Source organism: Acartia tonsa, chromosome 9 (assembly GCF_053477335.1).
Source record: "Acartia tonsa isolate MP-2025a chromosome 9, ASM5347733v1, whole genome shotgun sequence".
NCBI lineage: Eukaryota > Metazoa > Arthropoda > Copepoda > Calanoida > Acartiidae > Acartia > Acartia tonsa.
In genome coordinates this window covers 46,617,969-46,639,937 of record NC_137268.1, presented here as the reverse complement: position 1 = coordinate 46,639,937, position 21,969 = coordinate 46,617,969, and the positions used below count along the sequence as shown (strand labels likewise).

General features: G+C 40.6%; 2 protein-coding genes across 3 annotated transcripts in view; both read left to right on the top strand.

The window, feature by feature from the left end:
- Positions 1-21,969, top strand: part of tex (THO complex 3 homolog tex) — a 121,908-nt gene that overhangs the window by 401 nt on the left and 99,538 nt on the right. The window lies entirely within an intron of this gene.
- LOC145329069 (uncharacterized) overlaps positions 1-21,969 on the top strand; it is a 73,766-nt gene that overhangs the window by 410 nt on the left and 51,387 nt on the right. The window lies entirely within an intron of this gene.

The following is a 21,969-nucleotide window of genomic DNA, read 5'->3' as shown; positions in this document are numbered from 1 at the left end:
GCAAGGGTAAAATGAAATAAAAAGAGAAGAATTATATAAAATATTTCAAATAAAATTAAAAACCAGGAAACCTCGTAAATTAGAGTATGTTATGGCACAGAAAGTGACTTACGGACGGATAGACATATCCCAATTATACAGTTAGGGAGTTGAATCCATTTTTATAGAAGCAGAAATATAATCTATGATTATGGTTTTGACCCTCTAAAACTGTAATCTACCTTTCCACTTTCCCCTCTCTTGGTGAAGATATCTTCAACGCCGATACGATTTTTGAAATGTAAGATTCTACTTTCCCTTCTCTTGGTGAAGATATCTTCAACGCCGATACGATTTTTGAAATGTAAGATTCCACTTTCCCCTCTCTTGGTGAAGATATCTTCAACGCCGATACGATATTTGAAATTTAAGATTCCACTTTTGCCTCTCTTGGTGAAGATATCTTCAACAAGAGAGACAAAAGTGGAATCTTATATTTCAAAAATCGTATCGGCGTTGAAGATATCTTCACCAAGAGAGGGGAAAGTGGAAGGGTAGATTACAGTTTTAGAGGGTCCAAACCATAATCATAGATTATATTTCTGCTTCTATAAAAATGGATTCAACTCCCTAACTGTTATATAAAGTTCGAGTTTGAAAAATCCTAAACATTTTATTAATTTACCCTGGGATCATAATGAATATGACATTCTACGATAAATTTATAAACAACCCCAATGACGATTTGCAAAGAAGTTGTATCAACTTTTTTTTTATAGCTAGCCGGTCCTTTTAGTAAGTAGTAGATGTAAAATTTTTCATAGAATTCAGATATGCAATCGGTTTTTTTGTAGACCTCTTATTTTTTAAGTAATTTAAGTTTTAAAAAAAAAAATTAAGTCGATTTTAAGGTACTAAAATGCAACAAAAAAAAGAAAGAAAATGGCCATTATGAACAAAAATAGTAAGATCTTTAATTTGACACCTTACTTTTTCAATTCTGTCAGGTAATTATTGAAAAAATCGATTTTTTTAAACCCACGAGAATAAAAACTTTGAACTCAATTTTATCATTTCACAAGTAAAAAAATATGGGTTCATATATACCTTTAGAATCAGAAAAATATTACGAATCCATTGTAAGCAAAATTGAAAAAAAAGTTTACAATATAGTATATAAACTACAATAAAAGGAATTATATGAAAATATCATATTATATTGTACAGGCAACGTCTTAACTCTTCAATTGAGTATAAAAATGGGAAGGGGGTATAGAGGGGGTAAAGAGGGGGTAAAAAAGGGAAGACGATAGTGTTGCCAGAACAAAAAATACAATTGGCTATTTTTTTATTTTTTTACTTTTTTTCAATTTTGCTTACAATGGATTCGTAATATTTTTCTGATTCTAAAGGTATATATGAACCCATGTTTTTTATGTCTGTTTGAGAAAATATTTAGGTCTAAAGTTTTAATTAAACCGAGGTTAAAAAAATAGATTTTTTCAATAATTACTCAACAGAATTTTAAAAGTAAGGTGTCAAATTAAAGATCTTACTATTTTTGTTCTTACTGGCCATTTTCTTCTTTTATTTTGTTGCGTTTTAGTACCTTAAAACCGACTTAATTATTTTTTTAAAAAACTTAAATTACTTAAAAAATAAGAGGTCTACAAAAAAACCGATTGCATATCTGAATTCTATGAAAAATTTTACATCTACTACTTACTAAAAGAACCGGCTAGCTATAAAAAAAAAAAGTTGATACACCTTCTTTACCTCTTCTTTAGGTAAAAATTATTTGTGGAAAGGCTTTAATAAAAATATCAAGGGTTTCTAAGCCCATAAATGAGAGAGTATATTTGGATACCAGTGTAATTATTAATCCAATATCCCCTCCCTACCTGCAATTTCCCCAGAGGCCCACAAAAATAGGCCTTTAAAAAATATAAATTCTATAATTGCTTTTATTGTGTGTGATAAAAACAACTATTGAAAAATACTTAATGAATACAAAACAATTTTTTTATATATTGACATAACTATATTCGGTTTATCACACTATTAAATATATGCTTTTATATCAAATATGCTTTCATTAATGAAAGATAAGTAAAAAAAAACTCTCTTATCTTTATCATGGCGAAAGTTCGAACTAATTTCATATTCGTATTAATCACAGGGGGGGGGGGGGGACAATAGGCTGTTCATTACATTAGTCCCCAAAGTTTTATAATAAGTTTTCTTATTCATAAGCTTACAAACTTTGGGGACTTTTATTGAATTTGATTCATGAATTTAAGTATCCATACGTTTCAACCACCAGTTGTAATCTACATTAGGGAAATTTTGTGTATCTTTATTGGGAATGTACAATGTACACCAAGTTATCAGCAATTGTCTTATCCCTTTTCACCCCTGATATTAACATAATTGATAAATTGTATAAATTCATATGACAACAAGGATGACAATCTATAATACAAAGTAGAACGATGTCTGTTTGTTTGTCTGTCTGTTTGTTTGTAGCAAAGGATCTCGCTAACCGATCGGGTTCTCCTTTACAGGGTAGATTCTCATAGGTTCCGGGAAGGTTTATAACTATTTTCTTGGGGGGTTGGACACCCACAACCCCCCTAAAAAAGAAAAATACCCTCTACCAAAAAAAAAACATTTTTTCTTTTTAAAACTCAAATTAAAACAGTGGGGTGGACTACCCCCCCCCCCAAAAAAAAAAAAAAATTTCCCCTTCCCCAAAGAATTTTTTTTTACATTCTTATTTTAAATCTAAAATGCGAAGATTTGGTTTTATTAGACCACTTGGGGCCAAAGCCCCTAGAGGCTAGGGGCGAAGCCGCTAGTATCCATAAAAGCGAAGCATAACAAATCAGAAATACAAACGTAAATTGACAAATATAAAGTATAAATGGATTCAATATTCAACTAGATTTAAAAGTTTAAACAAAATGGTTATTTATTGTAGACAGCTTTCCGCGAATATTAAAATGGAAAATTAAGATTAAAACCTGTTTTGTTAGACTCGAGGGACCGAAAAAAAAACCTACAGACTGACCCTAGAAAAATACCGAATAATTTCGTTACTAGAATGGAAATCGGATATACGTGAATATTATGACAGGGGAAACGTTTAGGTTGCTAATGTAGACATCATTGAACGGTCAGTTCGTTTATCTAGAAGGAGAGGAGGGGGTGGAGAAATGGGATATATAAGAGGAATCGTTATTTTAGCCAGCTACAAGCTAGCTTCATTAGAGTACATAATAATCTTGTGTAAGATCCAAGTAATACAGTTAGGGAGTTGAATCCATTTTTATAGAAGCAGAAATATAATCTATGATTATGGTTTGGACCCTCTAAAACTGTAATCTACCCTTCCACTTTCCCCTCTCTTGGTGAAGATATCTTCAACGCCGATACGATTTTTGAAATATAAGATTCCACTTTTGTCTCTCTTGTTAAAGATATCTTCACCAAGAGAGGCAAAAGTGGAATCTTAAATTTCAAAATTCGTATCGGCGTTGAAGATATCTTCACCAAGAGAGGGGAAAGTGGAATCTTACATTTCAAAAATCGTATAGGCGTTGAAGATATCTTCACCAAGAGAAGGGAAAGTAGAATCTTATATTTCAAAAATCGTATCGGCGTTGAAGATATCTTCACCAAGAGAGGGGAAAGTGGAAAGGTAGATTACAGTTTTAGAGGGTCCAAACCATAATCATAGATTATATTTCTGCTTCTATAAAAATGGATTCAACTCCCTAACTGTAATAATAAATCCACTAGAAAAGTAAAAATAAAATATTGATTTTTCCAAATGGTAACAATATGTAACAATAGTTCAAATTAATGACCAACTCGACGTAATAAATGAATTTGTACCTTTATATTTAGATTTGTGACAACTAAAAAAAGTTAGTTTGAATAGATTTAATATACTAGATGGAAAATCAGAATACAATAGGCCGTTCTAATAAAAAAAGGAATTTTAATCAGATGTTTAAATTTTACCTACTTTGGGGGTGATGTGATGCTTCGGAAACTGGTACATCGTTAAAGTAAAGAATAGAGGAGGCCTGAGCTATATGTAACTCTCCCCTCAAAGCAGAGACCCTATCCCGATTTTGTATTGGGTCTTTGAAATCAGATAATTTCCTTTCAAATATAAACAAAGCCGAGTCCCTACAAAATAACAAAAAAACAATTTGCCAGAAAACGAAAAGGGTCTATGTCACTTGGAGCAGGTAGATGTCCCCAATAATGTGGGTGGATTGTTCCTATTTCATTTAAAACTGTTGGCATTCTACAGATATGCAATTCTATTTCAATGGTTTATTATTGTTATATGTAATGCTTTATTTGAACAACTAACGACTCTATGGCGAGGAAAGGGGGGGGGGGGGAGATACACAAAATTTTAAATATAAGTACTTGATTTGCTTTAAAATTATTAAGTACACAACCCGTTATGACGTGTTTATATTATATTAATTAAAATTATTGGTTTATCAATAATCTATTTATAGTTTTTTTAAGCGCAACTTTTCTATAGTAAGAGTATGTCCGTCCATATGTGCGTAACGGATAGCTCTTATCGCTTATTTAGGCATTCTAAAATTGTACCTTCGATTTTAAACTCAATAATTCCTGTAGCTTATAGGTGCAATTTAATTTAGCAAAAGGTACAATTTTAATTTAATCATTACCAAAAAGTCCGTGTTCTTTTAAATTGATGATTTTTAGGCTTTTTACAGTAAAAAGTTTTACATGATATAGACATCGTATTCTTTGTTTAGTTTTACTTGAATAGATATTGTCATTCTTGTTAAAAGAGTTCACTAGATTGGACATTATTTCCCTTACTTTAATTGTAGTATAACAAAGATTTTTTTCACAACGTCACATAAAATCACTTTTTACCTATGAATGAAAATGAAAACTGATATTTTTTATGCGCTGATTTTAGTTGAAATTTGATGCCTTTGCACCAATGAAGCAGTTACACAGTTGGGAGCATGAAACTATGTCTACTCTTTACAAATATATTTTAAAATCATTTACAGCACACAACTCTGGCTACAATTAGCTTCTTTTTTGCCATGTTGAAAACACATGTATCGCATATTTTCATAAGAATTATCATTCAAAGTGCAATTTAAAGAAAGGATTAAAACATTTTTTTTATTAGCATGGGCCTTTGGTCATATGACACCAACAAAATAGGAAGTAAAGCTACTTTTTTTTATAATTTCATGTCTGTCGAATACCTCAAAAAAAAATGTGAGAGTTACGAAGTTTGGAGAGGCCTAAGGTTTTAAAAAATTTTAGAATGAACATTCCATTCCCCATCCCTCAAAACAAATTTATCATCTAATAATCAGCAAGTTTAAAAATATGAGACCAGGGGTGCCTAAATATTTTTGTATTAATTTCATACTCCCTTCTCCAAATCAATCTTTTAAGCGCCCCCCCCCCCCCCCCTCCAAACACCCAACCATACACACACATAAAAACCATTTTTAACCCATCCATACAAACATAAAATTTAAATAGCAGATTTGTTTAATTTTCTCCTCTGAGAAAAAGTAATATTACACATACAATTTTTATTTTAAATTTTGAACAACTTTGCTTTTATGAAGTCCTTCTTAAAACCTCTCTATATATGATTTATTTTAGGCTGAATTTTTTTGACCTTTGCAAAGCAAGTGATAGAAATGGCCATTTATTAACTCCCTTCAGAAGTGGTTTTATAAAGAACTTTATAAAAGCAAAGTTGTTCAAAATTTAAAATAAATAATATTTGCTTTTCTTGTCATGATTATGCGGCAACTCCTAGGGGGTAAAAATTGAACTTGAAATTTTCAAATCTAATTTTCTCAAAAAGCCCCCGCTGAAATATTTTGGTTTTACCTGGAATCATCTTGGTTTTATGTCTATTTTCACCATACATAGGTCCCAGGACTCGGCACTTACTTTTGTCTTGATTCAATTCTAGCCCACAGTGAACATGTTTAAATTACAGACATAAGGCCCGATAAATTGTAGAAAACCATTGCTTTTAAAAATTATAGACTGCAGTCTAAAAAATTCTTTAATAAAACAATAAAATTAAACTTTTATAAAGAGGTGTATTTTATGACAGACATACAGACATCGTATTATAGACAGCTTTCAGCGGATATTAAAATGAAAAATTAAAAGAATTTTGTTAGTTCCGAGGGGTCCTATGCTCGGTCTAAAAAAAGGTATTAATTGTGTGATTTTTATTTTAATATTCGTGGAAAATTATCTTGATATGATGCTAAACATGATTTTTCAGTATGGCTGAGATACGGTTCTGATCCAAGGGATATCTCGGTTACGAAGCCATAATAGAAAAGCAAAACTTTATAGAAAACGATATGCGTGAAAATAAGTTGCACTTTATTGTTAGTAAAGAAGATACTAAAAAATAATACAAAAGTAAAATTTAACACCTGGTGAAATTGAAACGTTTTTTTGCGAGGCGCATCTACCAAGTATTTATCGTCTGTCCGTTCGTCCGTCATATCATTTTATTCAAAGCAGATTCTATACAACACTCTAAAGCAAAGAAATCCATATACCTTTAGACTGTGATATGTACTAGTCCCCAAAGTTTTCTAACCGTTTCTATCATTTGTTAATTTTGAGCACTTAATTTTATCGTTGGTACAAAACAGCACTGAGAAATCCTCCCTGCCAATTATTAAATCCTAATTTTAAGCATTAATATCGATTTAGCATCCATTGTCTTATCCCTTAAGTTCCCTATTATCATCCTTCTCGCCCTTATCTATAACCTTATCTTAACCAGAGAAGGTGTATAACTAATTTAAGAGATGGTACTCCACCCCCCCCCCAAAAAAAAAAAAAAATTATCCCCTCCAAGAATTTCTTTTTCTTTTAAACTAAAGTAAAAAATGGGGTGGGGTTCCACATCCACCCTTACAACTTCAAGTACCCCTAGAGTACTTTTATAACTCTAGTACTTTTATAACTTATCTGTCTATATGAAATTGTCACACAAGGATGCAACAAAAAAAGGGATGTTTACCCCCCCCCCCCCTTTACAAAAAGGGATACCCTTACAAGGACGTCCAATGGGAGGGTGGGGGGTTAAAGGTGTAATTAACCTCCCCCCCCCCCCAATGAAGAAGCTTGGAAGACGCCCTTGCATCCTTAAAATCACTCAAGAAACGAACACGTTAAAACACTTGAATAACTATTCATTCCATAAGAAATAAACAATAGAAAAAAAAACACTTACTAACTACTAATCCAAAAGTAACGCAGCAAAAAAGAGTATTTAATTAAAAACCTCTATAAGCAGTTAACCAAAGTTCTGTCAGTTATCGTTTTTAACTCTTTTATGACCATTAGATAGACGATTTTACATATAAATTTTTTTTTATTTTTTCACTACTAAGAAATAACCAAACAATCATTTGGTTTATTTTGGATTTATTTTAATATTTCGTATCCACAGATGAGAATATTCCACTTCTTTTAATTATAAAGACACAAGTACATACGGACGTATCCTAGTTATAAAGTTGTTTTGTTACAATATTCAACATTTGTTTTTTATAGAATAAAACAAAAGAATTTTATGTTTAGTTTCCATTCATAAAAAAATAGGATGATATCATTCATTAAAGCAGGGCTCATCAGCCACCTGAAATCAACAATTTATATATTTAAGTAGGTTATAGAGTAGCTTTGATACTAATAAAAAATAGAAAAATAAATAGTATATAATTTGTACAAAAACATGTCAAGAAATATTGAAATTTAGATAGATAATAAGACAATTATTATGTTAATGTGGTAATACGACAACCAGACGGACAGGCAGTTTACAGAGTTGCTACGCTGTGACTTATGATAACAAACCCACTGCACTAATCTTATTATATCACCATCTATCCCATGACCGATGTTGACCCCGCTATCTAGCGGTCAAACTGGCCTGCCTAAATGTGGGGAGGGGACTCAAACATGCAACTATCACGCGTCCCTCACGCGCTTATATAACCGGGAGGCGCTGCCTCCCCTTTTACCACCGTTGCCCCCACAGCCTGTCTACCGCCGGGAGCTAAGCCCTAGCGTCCCACACCCCCTTCAAACCTAACCATTGTTATAATCTGTTGTATATATATAGTAAACATTGCTTGTAAATATTATTCAGTTAAATATATAATTTCTGTATGACTAAATCCTGCTAGTTTGTTTTGGTAGAATAATTCAAGGCTAGGGCTCGTTGAATCCGAACTCGTTACCCCGTGGGCCGAGAACGCTCGGCTTACCAGAACTTGGTGTCAGCGTGTTTCAATCGAGCCTTACAGAACTAGCCTATTCTACCTCTGATTGGACCCTTTGGCAAGTAAGGGGACAATCAGCCGCCAACTGAGAAGCCAACTGACCCGCGAGACAGCCTTTTTAGGTCGAATTTCCATCATTTTGAACGCAATATGTGGGCCTCTGGCCTACGGCAAGCAGATTTAGCCTGCTAAAAGCGCCAGTTAAGACGCTTTTTCCGTGCCGTGTAGGAGTAGCGCTAGGTGCGCAGCCACGGTAATCGGATAATTTAGCTCAGACGGCTACAGAACTGAGTCTAAATTGGCAAGTGTAGCTGGGACAAGCCCCAGGACACCCAGGCCAAACCTACGAGACAGACAGCTGGGTGCTGGTCTCCTTGAGAAGGCAATGTGTAGCTGCGAAGCTTCAGCACACAAGTAAGCCCTACCACTGCGACGGATAGCAGATTTTGAGCCACAGGCACGGCAGGACGGGACATTCCCTGCCGCTGTCTTCCAGGATTCGAACCCGAGGCGCTGTAGGACGGGCCATTCCCTGCCGCCATTTTCGGGATTCGAACCAGCGGCGCTGTAGGACGGGTCATTCCCTACCGCCGTCACCCCTCTGAACCTTGCAGGACGGACATTCCCTGCTGCCAGTGCTTCCAGAATCACACCTAGAGCTCCTAGTGATAATAACACATCAGTGTGTATAAATGTCAACCAAGTGATAAAAATAAATATAAAATTGTTGACTCAGTGATAATTAATAAGCTCTAGTGATTCGAAGCTACAGTCTAAGCCACCATGGTAAGCGATACCACCATAGCTGCGGTTCGGCCACCACCGAAGTTTCTGCCAACCCCAGCCGAACGGGAGGCCCCCTTGTCTCAAGGGCAGGACCTCCACTTCCCCTGCCATATCAGGGTGAGGTTTCCTACTCCTGACCCTGCCCAGCATGTACAGGTTGATGCCATGATCGATTCTGGCAACCGTGTACCAGGGTCTGCTGTAATTTCTGAACACCTTATGCACGCAATGGGCGTGCAACGCATGTTGATTCCGGACAACACCCAAATCCTGACTGCTAACGAGGAAGGCCAGCCCCTCCAGGTAATAGGAAAATTGAAAGAATTATATATGGCAGTTTCACACACTCTTATCCTCCATCTTTACCACGTGACTGTGGTCCGGAACCTCTCACACCCTCTGAACCTAGGAGGGTATTTTCTCAAGGAGTTCGGAACTAGGCTCTGTTTCGACATGCAACCACCTTGCTTGTGGGTGCGTGGGGAGTTTATCCCACTCCGTGGCGTCCCCATTGACCGGGAGACAGCCGAGAGAGAGTTGAGCTATGAGGGGCCTCTGCCAGGCCCGCTGCCAGAGCAGCCGCGTGTGGTCGAGAAAGGCACGCACTGGGTGGATGCTGCGCTCAACGCCCATAGGGGGACCAACCTACTAGCCATGGGGTTGCCCCCAGTGCCCAAGGTGCCGCGGGAGAACCTGCCAACAACGTTCCCTGAGATTGCCAGCCCTCCAGAACCAATCTTCTCCGCCAACACCTTTATCAACGGCCAGCCGTGTCCACCTGGCCCCCTCTACCTGGGACCTCCAGCCAGTCCACCAGCCAAGCCCGAGTCCAGACCCGTCAAGTCGCGGTCTGATGTACCCGGAGCCACACTCAACTCCCAGGCCTCAGCCTCTCCCGGCGCCGTGCCCGTCAAGTCGTGGCCGGCTGCCTCCGGAACCATGCATGGCTCCGCTACCTCAGCCTCTCCGAGCGCCGAGCCCGTCAAAACGCGGCCGGACGCCCACGGAGCCAAGGCTGGACCCAGCACTTTGGCCTCTCCCAGCGCCGAGCCCGTCAAATCGTGGCCGGACGCCCTCGGAGCCACCCCTGGCTCCGACACGTCAGCCCCTCCCGAGGCCGAGCCCGTCAAGTCGCGGCCGGTGGGTCCCGGAGCCGAAGCTGGTCCCACACCAACCACATACAGGCTAAGCGCTGTCACTCCAACTGACGGCCAGCCACCCCAACTGCGCACGGCCAAGAGGGTGGTCTTGCCTGGCCGCGGTGTCATGGCGGTCCCTGTCGAGCTAGTCGGCCACCGCACCAAGGATGCCATCCAACTAGCTGCCCCAGAACAGAGGTTTGGGGAGGATCTTGTCATCCCAGAAGGCCTGTATGCCCACAGGCCTGGATCCGCCACTGTGTTTCGAGTGCTGGTGGTGAATGAAGGGGAGACGCCCCTTCTGCTGGACGCTGGCCTCCCAGTGGCAGGGGAGCTGGTCAAGCCTGACATTTTAGAGGTTTCTGATACGCCTCCCCCGAGTCTCCACTCGTTCCAAGAGCCTGCTGAGCCCCCAGACATGCAAGAGTTGTGGGAGGCCCTTGAGATGGAAGACAACGAGTTCCTGCGCAAGGACCCCTTGCTCAAGAAGGAGGTTTGGACCATGCTATCGGAGTACAGGGACGTCTTCTCCAACTCTACCCCCGGCTGCACCGATATAGTTGAGCTGCAGCTGCGCCTCAAGCCAGGGACCCAGCCGATCCGCCAGAGATTTAGAGATCTGAACCCGCGGCAGGAGGCTGAGCTGGAGAAACAATTGGACACCTGGCTACAGGAGGGAGTCATAGAGCCGTCAGACTCCGCCTGGAGCAGCCCCCTGGTGCCCATCAAGAAGAAGGACGGGAGCACCCGCTGGGCCGTCGACTACAGAGCCCTCAACAAGTGCTTGGAGCTGGATAGCTACCCTCTGCCCAGGATCCAGCAGCTGGTAGAACGAGCTGGAGGGCACCGCGTCTACAGTGCCCTAGACGCGGTGGCCGCATACTACACCATCCGTGTGTCCGAGGACAGCCGGCCCTGCACCGCCTTCACCACCCCCAGAGGCTTGTATCAATGGAAAAGGATGCCCTTTGGCCTGGCTACAGCACCATCCGTCTATTCTAGATTCATTGCAGGGGTCCTAAACCCACTAGGCACAGCCAACCTCCAGTCATACCTTGACGACGTCCTGACCTTCCACCAGGACACCTGGGCCCACCTGGCTAGGCTCCGAGAGGTCTTGGAAGCCCACCGCAGGGGAGGAATCCGCCTCAAGCCAGCTAAGACTAAGCTGTTCCGAGCCAAAGTGGATTATCTGGGCCACACCCTCAGCCGTGAGGGGATAGCCATGCAGGAGGATTATATTGACCGCATCTTGGACTGGCCGGCCCCCAGCACCCCCAAAGACTTGCTGGCGCTTCTGGGGTTCTTTGGATACTACCGCCTGTTCATCCCAGAGTATGCCGACCTCACCTACGAGATGAATCGGCAGAAGACGGCCAAGACCCTAACCTGGACACCTGAGATGGAAGCCCAGCTGCTGCAGCTCAAGGACAAGTTCCGTCAAGCCCCCATCCGAGCGCCGCCCAGGTTTGACTTGCCAGCGGTATTCCAGCTCACCACAGATTTCAGCAGCCGCGCCATCTCTGCCATTCTGAGTCAATGCCAGGACGGCAAGGAGAGGCTGATTGCCGCCGTGGGGCGCAAGACAACCGACCCCGAGACTCGCTACCCGTCCTGGAAGGGAGAGATGGCCGCCATTATGTATGGAATCCGGAAATTCCACGGCATCTTGTCCTACCGCAGCTTCCAGATCAACACTGATTCCTCAGCCTTGCTGCAGATGAAGTCACTGAACACATCCACAGGAATGGTGGCCCGCTGGCAAGAGGAGCTAGCGGCCCTAGACTTTACTGTCTGCCACCGTCCTGGCACCCAGAACACCAACGCTGACGCCCTCAGCCGCCGGGAGGACGCCAACATGCCAACGGCCAGCGCCGAAGAATTAGCAGAGCAGGCTGAGTATCTCCATAACTTTTGCCAGCTAGGGGAGTCCGCAGCCAGCCGGCCCCTTGCCGTCCGACTGGACCCAGCTAGAGTACTAGAAGCCCAGACACAAGACCCCCTCCTGCTCCGTGTCCGCCAGTGGGTGGCTGATGGCAGAGCCCCAACCAAGGCTGAGCTGCGCGGCAAGGACCGAGACGAGCAGCAGTACGCCAGCCGCTTCTCAGCCCTGGGACTTGACGAGCATGGTTGCCTCACCACAACTGACCAGACCCTGACAGGGGAGCGGACAAGATACCTGCTGCCTTCGGCCCTCCAGCAGGACGCGTTCTTTCTAGCCCATGGGACCCCCATGGCCGGACACTTTGGGATGGACGCGACCATCGCCCGTGTGGCCATGCACTTCTGGTGGCCCAACCTGGCCCGTGACGTCCGCCTGATGGTTCAGACTTGTCCTGAATGTGTCCAGAAGGTTACCAAGGAGAGGTTGAAGCAAGGGATACATGTACCCTCCCGCCAGGGGTATCCACAGCAAGTCCTGTTCATCGACCTGGTGGGGCCGCTGCCAGAGACCCCAGCTGGGAACCGCTACATCCTCACCTGCCAAGATGGGTTCAGCCGGTTTGTCAGCCTCTACGCCATCCCCAACAAACGCACCCTCACGGTGGCTGAAGCCCTGCTGCACCGCCACCTGGCCACGTTTGGATGCCCCCTGAAGATCCACTCCGACAATGGGATGGAGTTCACCGGCCAGGTATTCCAGGAACTGGCCTCCAGACTTGAGATTGGCCTGACACATCCACCACCCTACAACCCACAGTCCAACCGAGTGGAAAGGTTCCATCGGACGCTCAATACCGGCATGCGCCTGTTCTTAGACAGAGACGACAACAACTGGGAGCCCCACTTGCCTGCCATTGCCTTCGCCTACAACACCAAGGCCTGCAGATCTACCGGCGTGACCCCGTTCCTGGCCTTCTTTGGGAGAGAGGCCAAGCTTCCGGTGGACATGGTGCTCCGGCTGCCAGAAACAGAGTATGCCTCGGTCCCAGCCAACGTTCAAGCCCTCCTGCAACGTTACTATGCAGTGTATGATGCCATCCAGCAGAAGGAGGAGGGAGCCATCCGGAGGAGCGCGGCAGCCTACGAAGGCACGGCCAAGTATGAGGTTGGAGACTTGGTCTGGTACCTGGCCCCCCGCCTGGTGCCAGGGAAGGCAGCCAAAATCACCAAGAGATGGACTGGCCCCTGGAAGGTAGTGAGGAAAGCTACAGAAGTCCATTATGTCATCAAACCTGCCTCTCCAATAGCCAGGATCTCGGAAGTTACCGCGCATGTAGGCCGACTGCGCAAATACACGGGAGATGTGACTGCCCACCAGATTCCAGCAGACATTCAAGTTGATGTGGACGGCGACGAAGATGCCACCGAGCTGCCGGTTGGAGCGGCGGCGCCCGCAGCTAGCGACCCAGGACAGTTCCCAGTGCACCAGCCGGCCGCAGCTGCCCCACAGCCCAGCAGCCAAGACCGTGACCCAGTAGAAGAGAACCTGCAGGAGCAACCCAACGAACCACCGCCGCCGCCGCCAGTTCCAGAGCCACCCAGAGATGCCATCTGGAATCCTGACACAGACATGGAGCACCTGCCAGCCAGCAGCGAGCCTGTGGGAGGAGAAGCAGCCGTTGCAATGGAAGAGGCCGCCCCAGAGGACGAAGCTGAAGCCATGTGCCCCCTGTTGATGACAGCCATCCCTATCCGTGTGGGGGCTAGGAGGCCAAGCAACCTGAATCAAGCAGGCGCCCCCATGGAATTTTATGCGCCCTCACCCATCGTCATTCCCCCCTTGGGAACCACCAGAGTTAGCCTAGGCCTCCGTGTCCAGTTACCAGCCGAGGCAGAGCTAGTCCTGCAGACGAGGCAAAATTTCCAGCGCCGGGGCCTGGCCGTAGCCAACCCCCGTCTAGAAGCCAACCAGGAGCTGACAATGCTGATATCCAACCACAGCCAGACTGAGCAACGAGTGTCCCGTGGAGCCTGTGTAGCCAGAGCTGTCCTCCATCGAGCTGTGCCCCAGGAAGAGCCTGTCCTGCGCAGACATAGGTTGTCGTATCCCCAGGTTCAAGGCCTGGTGGCTCAAGAGCCACGCAACCCTTGAAGGGGAGGTTGTGGTAATACGACAACCAGACGGACAGGCAGTTTACAGAGTTGCTACGCTGTGACTTATGATAACAAACCCACTGCACTAATCTTATTATATCACCATCTATCCCATGACCGATGTTGACCCCGCTATCTAGCGGTCAAACTGGCCTGCCTAAATGTGGGGAGGGGACTCAAACATGCAACTATCACGCGTCCCTCACGCGCTTATATAACCGGGAGGCGCTGCCTCCCCTTTTACCACCGTTGCCCCCACAGCCTGTCTACCGCCGGGAGCTAAGCCCTAGCGTCCCACACCCCCTTCAAACCTAACCATTGTTATAATCTGTTGTATATATATAGTAAACATTGCTTGTAAATATTATTCAGTTAAATATATAATTTCTGTATGACTAAATCCTGCTAGTTTGTTTTGGTAGAATAATTCAAGGCTAGGGCTCGTTGAATCCGAACTCGTTACCCCGTGGGCCGAGAACGCTCGGCTTACCAGATTAATACCTTACATAATGTAATTAATCTATAAGTATTAAGTATATGTAGATGTATACACCAAACAACCTCTTTCCTGAAGGACCCAAAATATTGCAGGAAATTTTGTCTAAAGAAATGTTTGCTTATTCCATAGCGTGACTACTTAGATTTTAAAACTTGAGAAATCACCACAGTTAACAAATTCTTTTAAGACAACTTTAATTAATGTATAGGTTACTTAGTTATTTTGCATGGAATAGGAAAGGAAAAGAAAATACCACATTAACTTCATATTGAAGGTGTGTAAAAATACGGATTTTGAAGAGTGTAATCTGACAAATCTTAGAACCAACGAGGTTGCTTTACAGGGTCTTTCATTAGTGAGGGTACATCTATTTTTAAAAGCGAAGCTTTTCTATAATTAGGGTCGGTCCGTACGTCCGTCCGAGATAGATAGCTTTTATCCGTAAATTTAGGCATGTTAGAATTGTCCTATCGATTTCAAACTTTGCATGATAATTCCTATAGTAGTTAGGTACGATTTAGAAAGCGTAGCAACTCTATAACCATTACCAGAGTGTCCGTATGTCCATTTGAAACATGTTGATTTTTCTACTTTTTTTACAACAAATTTTTATGTGATCTAATTATCCGTTTGATCTGATTTTTGGTGTATTGATTCCTGGTACAACAAAGAACAATATTATAAGCAAAGCAACTCTATAATCAAGTCCTATAAATGTAAGTATGTCCATAAACATTATCCTGTAACAAGCAGTTTTTCAACAAATTTACTTACAATTTTGCTTCGACTCTTATACATTTATATTCTGATTATTCAGTTTAGACACTATACAAGTGTTAATGTCCGTTTGTCCTAACATTTCAGTGCTTCGCTTTTATGGATGTTGTCATCCTTGTTTATCTTTACATCATAACAAGGATAAAAACACTTGTAGCGATTTTTGTGAAATATTAGGAAAAGACCGATGGATTAGCAAATAAGTTAATTAGAAGATGCTCATATAAAGAATTAATTTTCTTAAGAATAAAATAGTAATTTGATAAATAAACCAAGAAAATCACAAAACCTACATAAATCAAACTCTACGGTAGCATAACTGACGGACGGACAAAGTAAGTTATAGAGTAAATGTAATAAGAATCTTCACGAAAAAAATAGGGAATCTCTCATTATACGTTATCCTATAGTTTAGCTTGCTATTGCTGCACTACTTAATTGGACATAAATAGTCTGCAATTACCCAGAGGTGGATTCTTAAAAACTTTTTGGCTCACTGCCTCACTAAAATTAGTGTGGGTCGCAAAATAATTTTTTTTTTTAAATCCTCCAAAATCGCATAATAAATCTGCGAAAATTAAATAAAATCATAAAAGGGTTATTAACATAAGATTTAGTAGATTTTAATGCTATTTTGGAGGATTCTTCACAAATTTTTTTTGCGAGCCTCACTAATTTTAGTGAGGCAGTGAGCCAAAAAGTTTTTTAAGAATTCACCTCAGGGATGTAAAGGAATAAGACAATGGCCGATAAATTGATGTACATCTCCTTAACTGTACACAAAACTACTGTACGGTGGTTGAAACTTTTGGACACCTAACCTAATGAACCAACAAATTAGAATTAAATGTTGAGACAACGAATAAGAAAACATACTAATAAAATACTTTGGGAGCATAGGCGTCCAAGGGGGGGGGTAATGGGCCATTTGGCACCCCCAAACGATTTTGGGGGTGCCGTAGGCACCCCCAAAATTTTTTGAACAATACCCCCCCCAAAAAAAAATTACCCCTACCTTGAGGGTGCCGTAGGCACCCCCAACGATTTTGGGGGGGGTATTTACCCCCCCCAAACCATTTTGGGGGGGGTAATTACCCCCCCCCCCCAAAATAAATGTTCTTTAAAAAAAATTTTTTGGGGGGGGTATTTACCCCCCACAAATTGAATGTTCTTAAAAAAAAATTTTTACTGAAATTTTTTTTTTTTGGGGGGGGATCTATGATGTAATTGTAAAGCACTGAAGATTCCATAAAATAGATACCTAACTAAATTAAATATTTCATTAAATAATGAAAAAGAATTTCTATAAGCGATTTATTTTGGGAGGATGTCAGGGTGTCTCAAAACTAGTTATAAAACTTACCAGGACCTATAAGACGCTTCACTTTAAAGTATAATCATATTGGTTCATTGGTTAGTGAGTTAATTATTGTATTTTTATGTTCTAAAGAATGAGATACTACTATATATTTGAATAGTAGTGGCGCCTTTAGCATCTAAGAACTCGTGTTTTCTAAAGGGTAAAAAGGGAGGAGAAAAATAGCCTAAAACCACTCAAAGGATTGACCTATAATAGTGTGGAACCATCATGGGATCTATGTGAAGCTTTCCTAAAAATGATAACTCAGTATTAAAAGTAATGAAATCTGAAGCTATAGTCAAATAAACCTTACTTACTACTTTATGTTATAGGATAGTACTTATTAACTTAATAGATTAGGTAGGTGCTTTTTTTACATAATTAAATTACCCCCCCCAAAAATTTTACCCCCGGGGTAAATTAGTTTGGGGGGGGTAATTACCCCCCCCAACAGATTTGGGGGGAGTATTTACCCCCCCCAACAGACTTTAGGGGGGGTAATTACCCCCCCCAATCAAATTTTACCCCCGGGGTAAAAATTTTGGGGGGGGTAAAAAAAAATTTCGGCGCGCTTCGCGCGCCATTTTACCCCCCCCAAACACGAATTACCCCCCCCCCTACAATTTTTTACCCCCCCCAAAAAAAAAAGCTTGGACGCCCCTGTTTGGGAGTGTAATAAACAGCCCAATGTCCCCTACCTCCCTGGCAAGTAACTGAACCTTGAAATAAGTTTTTATTGCAAAGGAATAATATATACTAGTTCATATAAATTGGAAAGCATAAATTGGTAAAATACGTAGTCAATATTTGTCAGTATAATTTGGGACAGGTTTGAACGCCCCCCCCCTTTTTTTATAAAAAAAAACAAGAATGACAACATCAATAAAAGCAAACCTCTAAAATCAGAAGTAAGGGTAAACGAACAATACCTTTTGTTAGAGTGTCAAAATTTGATAAGCCGAACATTAATTTGCAAGTCTAAAGACTAAACCAAATTGCAAAATACGCCTTGCATATCATATTGTACCTTGTTGACCAAGGAATCCTTATTTAAAAAATCAGATTAATAGGATATTATACTACCAAAATTTTTTTTTGTCAAAAGAGTTAAAAATCAGCATGTTTCATAACTATAATATAGTGTTACACTTTCTATATTGTACTGAACTGTAACAAGAATCATCATGCAAAGCCTGAAATCGATACGACAATTCTATCATGTCTAAATTAGTAAAGAACTATCCATTACGGATGGAAGGACGGACGGTCCGACCCTAATTATAGAAAAGCTTCGCTTTTAAAAAGGGGGTCTAATATCAAATGTGCAAGTAATGAAATAAGGAAACTACAAATACAGTCTACACGTATATTTGAATATCATTTCTGAATACAATAAATCAAATCAAATATCTATTGGCGACACAAAGGGCTGTTACATATGATAAAAAAGAAGGCGTCTTAACTTTTTTGCTTTTTATTTAGAATAGCTAGCCGGTGCTTTTAGTACGTAGTAGATGTAAAATTTTCCATAGAATTCAGATATGCAATCGGTTTTTTTTGTAGACCTTTTTGTTCATACTGGCAATTGCATATCTGAATTCTATGAAAGATTTTACATCTACTACGTACTAAAAGCACCGGCTAGCTATTCTAAATAAAAAGCAAAAAAGTTAAGACGCCTTCTTTAAAATATATTACACTATTGTCACCAAGCAGTTCGGCGTAACTTAACAGCCACACGTTACGCCCAACGCGACAATTTAGTAACATTACAGAGTTTTCAATTACATATTCTATTTGATTTATTTTCTATAATGAACATTAAATTTGTTTTTTTTAGTGTAGTTACTGTGCAGCCAGGTGTGTTTGTCGGTAATGCCACACAATTGAGCTAACAATTGACGGGTGTGGTCGATGTTGTTGACGACACCCTGACATACCTACGAGTTGCAAAGACAGCCCGCAAAGTTAGGCTTTCATAGAGTAGTTGTTAAAAGAGTTGGGTTTTATTAGAATAGTTGTTAAATACATGACACAGTTAGGATTTTAATTGAGTATATGTTAAAAAAAAACAGCCCGCAAAGTTTGGGTTTTCATAGAGCATTTGTTAAAGACATGACACTTTTAGGGTTTTATAGAGTATTTGTTTAAAGACATGACACATTTAGGGTTTTATATAGTATTTGTTTAAATACATGACACAGTTTGGGTTTTCATAGAGCATTTTTAAAGACATGACACATTTAGGGTTTTTATAGAGTATTTGTTAAAAGACAGGGCAAATTTAGGATTTTAATTGAATATTTGTTAAAAAAAACAGCCCGCAAAGTTTGGGTTTTTATAGAGCATTTGTTAAAGACATGACACATTTAGGGTTTTTATAGAGTATTTGTAAAAAAATATATTCTATAATAATTAGTAATCTTCAAGGGCTTCTTAGATGGGAGTGGGTGCCTTAATTTTTAGAAATATATTAGTTTCCCCTCCCCTATATATTTTTTTTATAGTTTGTTGTGTAATACTCACCCCTAAAAGTTTTAAGGGGGTTATATGCACCCCCCAAAAGTGGGGTGTATTATCATGAAATTTATAGGACCTTCCTCCCCCTATTTTCACACCTCTGGTAAATCATTGTGTATGTTACTGGTGTCAAGGTAAAAAGTCACAACTACTACGGGGGGGGGGGGGGGGTTGTTGAAAAACAATTAACTACATTAGTTTTTAACCTTTTAAGATAGGTTAGGGTAAATTAGGAAAAGGGCAGCCCCCCCCCCCCCCCCCAAGGATAGGCAATTTTAAAAAATAAGGGGGGTTAGTTCATTGCTTGCTTGGCACTTTGTGTGAAAGTACCTGTGATTTTATCTATAACCTTCAAAGTCCTAGCTATAATTCTTTGGTGAAAATTAAGCAAGTACGATCAATAAAAACAGAGTTACCTAGAATAACAAAGTACTAATAATCGGGTTATGAATATCAAAGTACACATATTGATGGAATTAATTGGTTTTCTAGAAAAATAACTGGTTCATCCTTTCCCGTTAAAATCTTGAGGAAGGGAAATCATCATAATGGGAATCTATTTATTTCCCATTGTTCTATCACTGTTTCCCTGACAATAATGTTAATTTTGCTTTCATTTTCATGGTCAATGATTCGTTCGCATCAGGGATCTAAAGGGATAAGACAATGGCAGATAAATTAATGCACATCCCCAATGATAATACACAAAATTCCCAATTCTGTAGATTACAATTAGTGGTTGAAACGTTTGAACACTCAACTTAATGGAACAACCAATAAAAGTCCCAAAAGTTGTTAAGTCAATAAATAAGAAAACGTTATTTAAAAACTTTGGGTACTAGTGTAATAAACAGCCCAATGTCTCCTTCCATCCTGAATTCTCATGCACCAAAAATGTCCAGAATTAAGACATGAACATTGGACAGGTCAATACAAGAATAATCTAAACGTTCAAATTAAGGGACCTCATTAAAAATAAAAAGAACTTTTCGGGTATATATGGATAGGAAGCTTCACTGTAAAAGAGAACAATATAGGTTAATCAGTTAGCGAGATCTGTTGGGATAAAAACAAAAGTTTCCGGTTAATTTAGTAGTGTATTTTTAGTTTTAGTTTTTTGAAGAAATTTTTGGAGGGGTTGATTTATTTCAGAGTTTAATTATCCTCTACCAAAATAGTGATAAACGTTCTTAGGACCTATAAATAAGAAGCTTCACTGCAAAGGAGAACCATAACAGTGTAGCTGTTAGTGAGGTCTTCAGGAACAATCAAACACACAGACTGACACCAGCTGTTTCTTTTAGAGAAGGATAGAATTTTAACAGATTTTTTTGCTGAAATGTAAATAAACATAATTGTCCTTGTTTCAGTTATAATTTGTGTAAATTTTTTGAAGTCAGAAGCGTATGGTAGGGGGGTGTCAACACCCCCTTAAAATAAAGATTGGAAGGTTTGAATCCTCTTTTTTTCACCCTCTAATGATTTCCTATCCCCCCGGTAAATCGCTGTGCACGTTGCTGGTGTCAAGTCCCGACCACATTAAATTTGAGTCTGTGGAGTGTGGTAGGGGGTGTCAACACACCACCCTTTAAATTAAAATTGGGAAGGACTGCATAGACGTCCAAGGGCGGGGGTAAAGGGTTGATTACCCGCCTAAAACTTTGACACCCCTCATTTTTCCTCCCTCCCCCTCGAAATTTCAAAAAAATACACAAAATTGTAGGGGTTACAAACCTTAATTTTACCCCACTCAATTAAAAAGCTTGGACGTACCTGTCCCCTGGTGAACAGCTGTGAAAGCCACTGGTTTTGACATTGACAATGTTTTAGCAAACTTCTTTTTGTTAATTTGTGTGGATTGAACATAAGCACTTTGTTATAAATTATTCATATGTAGAAAGGTAATTAGGCCTTTCTTACACAGGGAGGGAGGGAACATTGGACCATTTCTTACACTAGTCCCTAAAGTTTTCGTATTCATTGGCTTAACAACTTTGGTTGGTTGGTTCATTAAGTTGAGTGTCCAAGCCACTATTTGTAATCTACAGAATGGGTAATTTTGTGTGGACCATTGGGGATGTATTGTATATCAATTTATTGGCCATTGTCTTATTCCTTTAGATCCCTGGTTCTTACTAGACAAAAGCGGAATTTATCCTTAAATTAAAGTAACAAAATGTGTGTTTGTCTATGTGTTTGTATGTTTGTACCGAAGGATCTCGCTAACCGCTGAACCGATCGGGTTCTCCTTAACAGGGTAGCTTCTCATAGGTCTCGGGAAGGTTTATAACTATTTTCTTGGGGGGTGGGACACCCCCAACCCCCCTAAAAATGAAAAATCCCCCCCCCCCGAATTTTTTTTTTTTTTAACTAAAATAAAAAATGAAGGGGGGGGGGTCACTTCTTTTAAAATCTAAAATAAGAAATTTAGTTATTAAATTCGACTCTCTCCTCAAGTCCCTCTAGAGGCCTCTAGGGGCGTAGCCGCTAGTTTCTACTAAAGTACTCAGG